The sequence below is a fragment of the Mytilus californianus genome, unplaced genomic scaffold (genome assembly GCF_021869535.1).
Source record: "Mytilus californianus isolate M0D057914Y unplaced genomic scaffold, xbMytCali1.0.p SCAF_3, whole genome shotgun sequence".
NCBI classification, from domain to species: Eukaryota; Metazoa; Mollusca; class Bivalvia; order Mytilida; family Mytilidae; genus Mytilus; species Mytilus californianus.
Window position 1 is genome coordinate 117,702,681 of NW_026262679.1, and position 6,785 is coordinate 117,709,465.

Genomic DNA, 6,785 nt, shown 5'->3' on the forward strand with positions numbered 1-6,785 from the left:
ATTTTTCATAAAGCTCTATAAAGAATTTATACATCCTTGGCTTTCAAAGTGTTTTGGTTTTAGCGTTCCTGTTAGGTCCAGAAGAGCGCTTCGAACGTACCAAAAATATAGAGTGCAGTGTACATTTTCTAGCACCGGGTCGAAAACGCTGACCATAACGGGTTCTCAACAGAAATTTTAAATTCTCATGAACGATTATCTAATTGAATTCTTATCAATAATATAGAATTAGCATATTTGTTGTGTTAAATACTAATCTTGTTCAATTTCATAAAATATGTGCTGCATTTTTTTCAAGTTCAATTTTTGTTACTAAAGCATCTATTTAAAGCCTAATAGCTGTGTCAGATAAAATACAAAACGTTGCGATATCTAAATGCAGATGAAACGCTGAAAACCCTTTATGATCGGCTTTGCAATTTTTTCTAGATACTTGGCATCCCATTGCCAATGTGTGAGTGGTTTTTATGAGAATGCTAGCATCCCGAAAAGTCCGGATGCTGGTATCCCGAAATGTCCGAATCCTGGAATCCAGCACTTTCTGTATGATGATGCATGCCGACCATTAAACTCCAACGGTTAACTTGAATCGAGTTCACAAAATAATGCGTCGATTTACCTACAAAGTTGAAAATGTTTTTTTTTTTTTTCAGTTAGACCACGATAATAACTCCAGAAGATGTGATTTGCAATCATGCAAAGAGATTGAAAGACAGTGAACATGATGAGGAATGAACTTATTAGAGTTGCGTTTACTGATATTCTTGAAAGATAATGATCGGGATGAAAACAGAAAATCCTTTATTCGGTCCTAGGGCAGTAGTATGAATAGCATGTGAGAACATATTTGGATTGGCAGTTGTAGGAATAGCTTCTGAGAACTTGAAATGTAGGAGCAGTAAAAGAAATGGCATAAGTGAACATGCGCAGAGGGGCAGTAGTAGAAATATCATCTGAGATCTAGGTGCAGTACTAGAAATAGTATGTTAGAACACATCCTGGGGGTAGTGATAGAAATGGTATATGAGGACTTACCCAAAGGGGTCAATGACAGAAATGCCATGTGAGAACGATTCCAACGGGACAGGAGTAGAAAAGGGCATCTAAGAACATCTCCAATTGGACAGTCGTAAAGAAAACATGATAATGAGGTAATGTCATAAATAGCATGTGCGAACATCAACGGACAATGGTAGAAAATAGTGTGCAAGATTAGCGCAATAGGGGCAGTGACATAAAATTACATTTGAAAACAATTCCAGGGCGCATGTTGAAAATATTATTAGACAGGATCTGCATACTGGTAATGATAGATAATAGATGCTGATAATATTTAAAGACGCAGTGGGGTAGCGGTAAAAGATAGCACAGAAGAACATATACAGATGGGTTTTATGGAGCCTTTTATCATACAAACAAAATAATAGCTATCAATTTTTTCCAATATGTCAAATGTTGCCATTTGTAAGACATGTACTTTATGCCAGACACACACACACATAAAAAGCATGCACTCACAGTAGTGTATTTTAAGTCCTTTCTAATCAACCATCCATCCTATGAATCAGTGACCTGTAGCTATCTACAACCATAAACACTTCACTCGCATAAACGTTGTATGATTTCTATATCTTCTTTATTACATTAAAAAAGGCGAAAGATACCAAGTGGAAACTCGACGCTCATAAGTGGAAGAAAAACATACAACAGTAAACAAAACATAACATAGAAAACTAAAGACTGAGCAAAAACGGTGGGTGATCTCAGCTGCTCCGAAAAGGTAAGCAGGTCCTATACATAACCCTTTATTCAAACTATTCAATTTAATTTAAACTTTTTCTTTTCTTTTTCAGTTCATTATGAAACTCAACTGACATTATCAATATTTTTATCATGTAGCAGAGCATATAGTTTTGATTTATTTATGTATATTGTATCCAATATAACCAAGGAGACAGATTAACATATTGTGGCTTGTTTCTGAATCCTATTTGCGAATATGAATATATATCGTAATTTGTATAATTCATAATAGAATGTTGTTTACACTAATTTGAACTACTAATTTTTAATTTTTCAACTATCCATAGAAAGCATTTTGAAGCACGAGATAAAAATCAATAGAAGAGAAAGGTCGCTAAAGCATAAATTGAAATCTAAATATTCATAAAAGTACAGACATTGTTTGTTCTCTTCCGTCTGCAAGTACACACGGATTACGACACGCAGAGTAGTGATACGCCGCAGGAAAAGTTATTTATTTTGATAATGGTGCCAAGACATTACTACCACACAGCGCCTGATATCGTTTCAACCTAAGTTTAATTTGTAGAATTAATATGTGTTTTAATGTCTTTTATTAATTTGTTCAGCAGATTTTGTCATTTAATTGATAATTCTTTGATAGGTGTTGTCTTTTAGGAGTTGTCTCCATCGTGTATTGTCGAGTGTATTCTGATAAAACATCCGTTTTGGTACTTTCCTAATCTACTAGTAAGATTTCAGGACACAAACACACAAAATAATTGTAGAGCTATTCAAACCTACTTTTATTAAATGGTACCTGGTGTTTAGTAAGTAAAGTTCACTTTTATTGGATACCTAATAAGGCAGGCTGTTACGTCGTATATGCTTACTTAACTTTAAGTGCAAAAGTTTAAAGGTTAAAACAATTTTAATATTAAGAAAAAGAAAAAAACAGAAATAGAAACAAATCAAAACATTATTACTTTGATTATTGTCTTGTGATTAACTGTAAAATGTTATTTGATAGATTTATAGCACTTTGAAAAATGATTGGACTTTGATCATATCAACTGTCACTTCGAAAATAATACTGTATAACTTCAAGATTTATGAATTTCTTAATTTCATGATAATTTTTAATAAATTGTGTACATCAATATTAATTTCCTTTCTAAAAAATAATAATGATCGAATGAACTAAAATACTTATGAACGAAAGGTCATTAGGAAGGTTTCGTGTTAACGATAAGAGACTTGTTTTAAAAACTAAAACCGCGAACATGAATCACGAAATATAATAGAATGAATTTGAATATCTGTTTTTTTTTGTCTACATATAATGTGGATTTATATGACTTTGTGATTGTATTTCGTATTAGGACAACCGGTATTAACTTTGGTTTAGATCCCTTGCTTAATGAAAGGTATCAATTACACATATATTGAATTTCGATATTTCGATATTTCGATCGTCTGTTTGTTTTACTAATAGATGATCTTTAAAAACGTTGTGATTTTTTTTTTCAGGTTTTCTTCTTTCTTTTACTATTAACTTATTTGATGACTTAATATTTTAAGTTATACAATCATTACACTCATCAATCAACCAGACATTTATAATTGTCACCATTCTTCAGTGTATTTATCTATACACAGATGCATCCACATAGCTGTTGTATAAAACATTCTTATTTTAAATCGATGTGTTAGTCAATCTTGAAATTACAATGATAAAAGCAGGTTTTGATGTACCTTAAATGTCTTTATTTTCAATCATAAAAAAAAAATCAGAAATGATATATCATATCATAATAAATTTAAAAAGAAATTATCAAATTGAATAAATTGAATGTTTTGTTTTTAATTCATGTTTTGGTTCAATCTTTCTCTTCAATGATTTTCTTTTCTCGTGCTTAAAAATACTTTATATGGATAATTGATAATTAACAATTAGTGGTTTAAATATATTGAAAAGTTTGGATAAAGGGTTGTACGATATTTGAATAAAGGGTTGTTAGATATTATTTACAACTTTCATCAGAAAGCATAATATCTCGAATTAAATTCATCATCAATCAGCAAAAGTTTCATTTTACGTTAAGTAACACAAGTTAAAGAACATCAATTTTTAAATCGTGGAAACTAAGACAGAATTGTGTTCATGACGAGATGAACATATCAGCGATCATATGCGATACATATATATTCCATGGCGGTCAATCAGCTCCTGCTGGTGACCGTTTTTTTTTTCATTTTTGTCAGCTGGACTCCGAGAGAGAAAATTGCACTCAACTTTGAGACCCAATTTTGCGTGAAATCTTCACTGACGACTAGAAATGTTTTCCATACATACAAATACTTACCTTTTATGTCTTTGTTGGTGCGAAATATTTCCATAAATATCCAAATGTAATGATAAAATAAGTTACAACTCCATCCGAAATGTCGATGACCTACTTCATTTTTCAAATGGATTCGGATCATTCCTAGATTTCCCCAAGATCCGTCACTTTCGAAGAGTATAAACATAAAAGCTATCAAATACTTCAAATATTTCAAAGGTTGCCATTTGTGATAAATGTACTTTATGCTTCAAACACACATACAAAGCATGCACTCACAGTAGTGTATTTGAAGTCCTTTCTCATCATCCATCCATCATATGAATAGTGACCTGTAGCTATCTACAACTTTAAACACTTTACTCGCCGTACGTTTTCCATATTTTCTTTATTACATTAAAAAGAGGCAAAAGACACAAAGGGGAAATTCAAAGCTCATAAGTGTAAGAGAAACTCTCCAAGTTGATACGATACAGGGCTTGTATTTCCTATCATGATTTCCTTGATAGAGGGTTGCTGCTCACAAGGAAGCTATTAACCATGCAAGAGTTCCAAGTGGTGAAATTGAAATCATCCCTTCGTAAATTTTACGTACGCGGCCATCACGAGTTGGTTGACTATTACGGAATATCCGTTTCACAGATGATAGCGGGTATGTTCCTAATGTCGTAACTACAATCCCGTCCCCTTTTCCCGAATGTGACCTACCGAATTAGACTTATTACCGTGTTTGTACTAACTTGAGCAACACGACGGGTGCCACGTGTGGAGCAGGATCTACTTACCCTTCCGGAGCACCTGAGATCACCCCCAGTTCTTGGTGGGGTTCGTGTTGTTCAGTCTTTACTTTTCTATGTTGTGTTTTGTGTACTATTGTTTGTCTGTTGGTCTTTTTCTTTTAGCCATGGCGTTGTCAGTTTATTTTCAACTTATGAGTTTGAATGTCCCTTTGGTATCTTTCGCCTCTCTTTGGCAACATTATGGCAAAAAACGAAAAACGACGAAAAGACAAATTAAGTCCACATAGCACACGGAAAACTAAAAATTGAGTAACACCAATCTCCTGAGCATAAACTGGGAGTAAACTCTAAGACTGGTAATTTAGAAGGGTAAATAGAACCTGCTCCACTTGCGGCATCCATCGTGCTGCTCCATTAGCGGCATCCATCATGCTGCTCCATTAGCGGCATCCATCATGCTGCTCATACTAATTCAGTGATGGGTCTTGTTCGGTGATGTCACAATTGACGAAATGAGGACAGGATTGTGGTTACAATTGGCCAAAACCCGTGGTCATGTGACACAGAAATTCCATAACATTCAACCAACTCGGGTTGGCACCTGTTTTTATTCTCAACTGACCTTGTCAGTGCCCAGATGTTAGTACAGACAGGAGGCAGACTAAACTGTATCTGTGGATATCCTTCATTTCAAGTCATAGTCACCAAACTATGGATTATTTAGTGAAAAGACATCATCTATAAACCTGAGCATGAAATTAAAGGATAATGCGAGCTTTCTTTCCATTCTTTTTAAGAAGGTCCTGTATGAAGTCTGTCTCATATGAGTAAAGGAACAAGTTAGCAAGAAGAAGAACACAGTTGGTTCCCATAGGAAAGCTGAGTGTATGTTAAACAAGAATGTGTCCATAGTACACGGATGCCCCACTCGCACTATCATTTTCTATGTTCAGTGGGGTCAAAACTCTAATTTGGCATCAAAATTAGAAAGATCATAGCATAGGGAACATGTATACTGAGTTTCAAGTTGATTGGACTTCAACTTCATCAAAAACTACCTTGACCAAAAACTTTAACCTGAAGCAGGACAGACGGACGAACGAACGAACGGACGCACAGACCGAAAAACATAATGCCCCTAGGTGGGACATAAAAATATGTCATCCTCACATAACAATTATGTTTCATCCAAAATCTAAAATATCTTGATCATCAGTTTCAGAGAATGTGTTGTTTGCAACATACTAGCTTTTGTTTTACAAAGTTTGATTTATACCTTCTATAACAAGATATTTGTATCTCTTATGAATCTGAATATAGTTGCTCTGTTCATATGTATGAAATCACACATTAGTTACATAGTGTGCTAGTGACCTAAAACGATTTGTATGGGATCAGTAAATTCCATATGGAGTGACAGCGAAGCCCATATATATCGTATTAGGTCACTAGCACACTATGTAACGAATTTATCTTACCGACTATCTTAACATGTGGTATTTAGGTTAGTAGCCTATCAAAGTGATCAAGTCTTCAATACCGTTAGTATTAAGAACCTACTTCCATTGGTCTATACAAAAACAAATGCCAACAGTAACAACTTGTTAGCTTTAAATGTGTTTTGTGTTTTGTGTTTTGTGAATTTATTTCAATCGTTCATCATTAATTTCTTCGTCTGTTGAAACCTTTAAGATTTTTCATCCGAGTTGTTTTTTAAAGGGACGTAACACCACTGCTAACCGTGTATTGAAATAAGCCCCACCTATTAACCCAATATGGAATATACACGGTCTCCAAGCGGTTGCTTTTAACCAATCATATTCCTTGAAATGTATAGGAGGTAAGATAAGTATTATTATTTTTGTAAGGTATAATAAATGGCATCTCGTATGTAGCTAACATTCGTTTATCCAAAACTACACAAGCTTCACTAACAAGACAAACATTACTCTTTGTT

The 6,785-nt window shown here is 34.0% G+C and overlaps 1 protein-coding gene across 1 annotated transcript in view; it reads right to left on the reverse strand.

The window, feature by feature from the left end:
* Window positions 1–6,785, reverse strand: part of LOC127735943 (uncharacterized) — a 65,759-nt gene that overhangs the window by 24,224 nt on the left and 34,750 nt on the right. The window lies entirely within an intron of this gene.